Raw genomic sequence first — 6,018 nt, 5'->3', positions numbered from 1 at the left:
GAGGGGAGAGAGGGAGAGAGAGAGAGAAAAGGAGCAGGGGGGTGGTGTGCTGGCTGAGGGGGCGGGAGGGGGGCCAAGTGGGGGGGGGGGGGTGATTGGCGCTGAGGTGAGGAGGACGCAGAGACGTGGACACCTACTGATGATTGGCTGCAAATTACACCGGGAACAAGAGGCGCACGCGGGCCACCGCTCCTCTTCACAAATCCTCTGCTAAGCGGCGGAGCCACGTTCCCCAGCTCTGCCCGCCTGCCCGCCTGGCTCCCTCTCTGCCTGCGCCCTGGTCCCATGCTCAGGCAGCCTGGAAACACACACACACACACACACACACACACACACACACACACACACACACACACATACATACACACACACACACACACACACACACACAACGAGGACTGCAGATTATTTTCTTTCTTTTGCTCTTCGAAATAATTGTTTGGGAGGCATGGAAAGAGGGCGTTTCCGCCACTCCTTCTACATGAGGTGTGTGTGTGTGTGTGTGTGTGTGTGTGTGTGTGTGTGTGTGTGTGTGTGTGTGTGTGTAAATAAACTTGTCTGGATTCTCTAACTAGGTTAAGAAGCAAGCCAAGAAACGGAGTGAAGGTCGTGTTTGTTTAAGGGACACCTTTTCCTCCTCATCCTACTGTACCTTAATCCCTTCTCCTGATCCATTACCTTAGGATACCCATTAAGACTCTGTATCTGTCGGTCCGTCCCTCTGTCTCTCCTCTCTCTCTGTCTCTCTCTGTCTCTGTCTCTTTCTCTGTCTGTCTCTGTCTCTCTGTCTCTCTCTTTCTCTCTCCTCCCTCCTTTTTTTCCCCCTCTTTTATTCCTCAGAAGCTTAGAGGAAGAAAAAAGCGTCTCCGGCCAAGTGTTTCTGGTTGCACTGAAATTCAGCGCCTTAACACTATTAGAGCAGAAACTAAATTGATTCTGTGCTGCTTTGCCCCACTCCCTCCCTCCTTACCTCCCTCTCTCTCCCTCCCTCTCTCTCCCTCTCCCTCTCTCCCTCCCTCCCTCTCTCTCTCTCTCTCTCTGTATGTGTTTGTATCCTCTTTCAGTCTCACCTCTCATCTACTCTCTTTTCTCTTTCTCTTCCTTCAATTCTCTTTTTACATTTGCTTTGCAGGTGAACCAGGATGAATCTGACTTTTTTTTTCTTTCAATTTCCAAATTCACTTGAGGTGGAACTTTGAAACTTTGATTTTCGTGAATATTGATTTTTCTGTGACCAATCCTTGATTAGCATTTCATTTGCTGTATTTCTTGGCATTCTTAATGGAGTATATGATTTTAATAATTAATCTTTTTTTTTCTCAAAATTTTGTGGTTCCATCATGATTACAGCCCAGAGTGTAATTCAGTGGAGAGCACTATTAGATTTGCAGTCAAACAACTTGGGTTCTAGGCATGGACTTTTCCAGCTTACTTACAGTTTTTTGCTTTAGTTTTTTTTTTTAATCTGCAAAATGGGGGTGATATCCACTTCACAGAGTAGATGTCAGGATCAAATGATGTGTGCATGTGAAAGCAATTCAGCAACTAAAAGGTGCTATGCAAACATGTCAGTGTAATATTTCAAATAGGCGATGCTCTATTACACATTGAAATGAAGCATAGTGTATTTTTTTAAAAGTTAAACCAAAGTAATTGTAGGGCGAGTATCACCATTTTAAAAATTGGTGAATTTTGTAAGTTTTTCAAAAGAAAAAAAATAGCTATTTATAAACTATAAAAGAAGGAAAAGAAAATAAAGGACTAGTTTAAGATTCTTTTGCTTCTATGAATTGGAATACAAATTTGTGTTCTAACTGAAGGCAGTTAATTTCAGTGGTAAATATTTATTGCTAAAAAATGACAACTTTGAAAAGTAAAATTTCTCAGTTTTAACTTTTGGATCTTGCAAATGTCAGTCTCATTCATATCAAGTTTAATATCACTTAATAAAGGGTATGGGCAAGGATAGACTGTAATTTCATTGGTATAGGGAACACTCTAGTGAGGAAGTTCATTCTCTCAGAGTAGCTTGACACTTTCTTTGTAATTTATAGTTTTAATGAGTTGACTAGAGCATGCAAATGTTGAGTGACTTGCTGAGGGTCTGTTTTGTCTCTGAACCTGGCTTTATCCATAGCACATGATGTCTCACTTTATATCAATAAAGTATGCTTAAACAGTAGATAGATTTTGGAGATTTCATGATACATCAGGAGAGTAAGGTAATAGCAGAGGGGCTCCTAGTCTATAGGATAAACTGAACTTTTATTGGGACTTGCTCAGCCTTGCCAAGTTTGGATGGATGGGTACAGAAAACCTTTGTAACTTGATAGTACCTGACACAACTTGTCCTCTACTAGAAATATTCTTTAATGACCCAGCATTCCACTATGACAATCATACTGAACAGATCACAGGAATTAAACTTTAAAAACCTGCTTTTAAGTCCTACCTATGTGACCTTGGAAAAATCACTTAACTTCTCTTGATCTCTCTAAAATGAAAATCATCATGAAGTTCTGGAATCATGAAGTCTTCTCAATACGTATCATTCTCCTTGTCTCATGTTTGTTCCCACCCAAAGGGACTCTGTGAAAACAATGATCTGACTCATTTTTTTATATATATCTGCTCACTTTCCTGCTTCGAATAACCAAGGCTTCCAAACGACTGAAACTTAGATCACCTTCAGTCTCAGTCACTTAAGAAATGAAGACAAAAGTTATAAGTCGCACCTCTTACTCTGAACATTTGGTTTTCTCCCTTGTAGTTCAGGTCACATTCCCCACCAACAACTCATGACAACAAAAGATAAAACCCCAGTGTTCTGGACTATTTGAGCTTCTGTGGTCAGTTCAAATGAATTGCATTAAATCTGGCTCTCAGCTTTTGCCACTGCCCATGTGTCACTCCTGGCTAGTCTTCTTTTAACCCACTTTTCCCACTTCTGGCATAAACATGGCTATACCACCACTATTATCTTTTCTTCAGAAGTTTTCTGCAGTTCTTAGCTTATCTTTCAGGTATTTCCCATGAGTTTTTTTTATTAGGTATTGCCTTGTCACACTGCTGCTGAAGTGTGTGTGTGTGTGTGTGTGTGTGTGTGTGTGTCTTTTCTCAATCATTGCCATTTCCCCTGGAAGCCTCTCACTTTTTTTCTCTCAGCAAATCCCTGATTGTTTCTTTACAGATCCTTTGGGGAGAGAAGAGGACGGATTCTTTGGGTGGGGAGAAAAAGAAAAAAAATTCAACTGATTGCCATCAGTTCACTTTCTCAGGTCCCCTCTATCTTTTAACCCTAAGACCTCCATTCATAATTAGACATCAAAGCAGTAATTTAAAAAAAAGTTTAAAATCTGAATAAATTATGTGTGTATACACACATATGAAATTGTATATGTTCACAGATATATGTATACATAGGTTCATATATACTTAACATATATATTCAACAAAGTGGAAACGTTTTAAAGCTAGAAGGAACCTTAAAGGTCATGTAGTTCAATCTCCCCATTTTAGAGATAAGGAAACTGAAGCCCAAAGAAAATAAGTTTCTTTCTCAAGGTCAGGGTTAGAAAGTGACAGACCTGAGATAAGGACCAATATCCCCTGACTCTTAATCCACTGCTTTTTTTTTTTCTCAGTCCCAAGTAAGAACCACTTAAATTTCCGGGCAAGTCAACTTTTTAGCTCAATATTTCTGAGTGAAATCAAATAAATATATACAATGACATAAAATAGTTTGGTGTTCTAACTTTATAAAACATATTTTCTCTTAAGGTCATGCTCTTATAATGATATAACTAAATATTTTGCTGTGCAGAGTGAATATCATGTCATGCCATTCATTTGGTGATTGATAGTAGCATTTTTAAATATGGAGTAAAATTTGAGATGTTTGTGTTTCTAGATGCCAGGAATATGCTGAAGATTATAACTTCTTCGTTGACACTGCAACATAATGTATCAAGGGGAAGATTTCCCACATAACTCACAGATATGACCAATGAAGCAAAAGCAATAGAGGAGGAGCTTACTATTAAATAAAATGTATCCTTAAACTCTTCTCCTGGAAGTCTTGTTTTGGATGAGTAGAGAGGATTAGAAGAGTGAAAATAAAAAGAGATAAGGGGAAAGGGAATCCCCAGACTCCATAGCTTCTGTTTTGAGTCAACTGAACAGTCATTATTCATTGAAATTCATAGAATCAGAGATTTAGAAGTTTAAGGTACCTTTGAGATCACTTAGTTCAACTCTCACGTTTTGTTGGTGTGTTTATCCTTCATTGCCAAAGAACACCATGCCATCAGAGAAATAATGACATGACTTGTATTTGACTTTGCTTTGAGTGAGGGAGGACTGTGCAAGGTCACTAGCCTCACTTCCCCAGAGCCATCTGAATCCAGTGACTAGATATTCATCAGGATGGCTGGAGATGACCCAGGATGCACTGGGAGACCTTGGCCCCTCTAGGCCAAAGTCTATTCAGTTACTCACTTGGGGTGAAGTAATGCCAATTTTGGGAAAGGTTTTGGGAAAGAAAAGAAAAGAAAAGGAAAGAAAAGAAAAGAAAAGAAAAGAAAAGAAAAGAAAAGAAAAGAAAAGAAAAGAAAAGAAAAGAAAAGAAAAGAAAGGGAAGGGGAAGGGAAGGGAAGGAAAGGACTTCCACAATTTATGGATTTAGGAATTGACACTAATGAGAAGTGATCCACTCATAGTCATTCACATAATAAATAAGAGTGTCAGTATCTGAATTTAACTCCTATGGATACAAATCCAAAATCTCACTATGCTACACTATCTCCACATTGATTCATATTGAAACAATGTGTACAGTGAAAATAAGTGATGGGTTTCAATGTAGAGAATGAGTTTGAGGTTTGGCTCTGCCACTTAGAATCTGTGTGACATCAAGGAGTCATTTCATCATGGGCCTTAGTTTCTGGCCTCATTTTATTTCTCTATCCTCTCTTTCCTTTTGTATAAAATGTGGTTGCGGCACTCTAATGAATTCTGAGGTGCCTCAATCTGTCAAACTATGAAATGGAAAAATAAACCTCACATAGGCTTAAATTTGCATTCTAGTCAATGAATCCTTATCTATTGAGTGTCTACACTGCACAGTGTCTACACATGACATGGTTTCTGCTCTCAAAGAATTTACAATATAGCTGAGAAAACAAAATCTCTAATCATAAAGGGATAAGTAACATTTTTGTTGTTCATTCGTGAGCCATTTCAGATGCTTCATGAACCTGTTTGGGGTTTTTCTTGGTAAAGATACTAGAATGGCTTATTATTTCCTTCTCCAGTTCATTTTACAGATGAGGAAATTGAGGCACACAGAAGTAAGTTACTTGTTCAAGATCACACAGCTAGTAGGTGTCTGAGGCTGGATTTCAACTCGTGAAGATGAATCTTCCTGACTTCAGCCCCCAAGCTCTATCTACTGTGCCATCTAGCTGCCCCCAAAGAGAAACATATGATTCAATGATGTAACATAGAAGAGAAAAAATATAACTACTTGCATCTTGGGCTGCATAAGAAAAGGCGTATTTTCTTTTTATATATATGTTTATTTATTTTAAGTTTTCAATTTTCATTTCCACAAAATTTTGAGTTACAAATTTTCTCCCCATCTCTCCCCTCCCCGCACCCATAACACCTTGCATTTTGATTACTCATTCCTCCAATCTTCCCTCCCTTCTATCACAACCCTCCCTTCCATTATCCCCTTCTCTCTTTTCTTGCAGGGCAAGATAGATTTCTATATCCCATTACCTGTATTTCTTATTTCCCAGTTGTATGCAAAAACAATGCTCAACATTCATTCCTAATACTTTGAATTCCAACTGCTCTCCCATCCTCCCTCCCCACCCATCTCCACTGAGAAGGCAAGCAATTCAATATAGGCTATATATGTGGAGTTTTGCAAAAGACTTCCATAATAGTCATGTTGTGAAAGAGAAACTATATTTCCCTCCATCTTGATCTGCCCCCCATTTCTTTTATTCTCTC

The sequence above is a fragment of the Notamacropus eugenii genome, chromosome 7 (assembly GCF_028372415.1).
Source record: "Notamacropus eugenii isolate mMacEug1 chromosome 7, mMacEug1.pri_v2, whole genome shotgun sequence".
NCBI lineage: Eukaryota > Metazoa > Chordata > Mammalia > Diprotodontia > Macropodidae > Notamacropus > Notamacropus eugenii.
The sequence above is the reverse complement of the archived record's forward strand: the minus strand, read 5'-3'. Positions refer to the sequence as shown.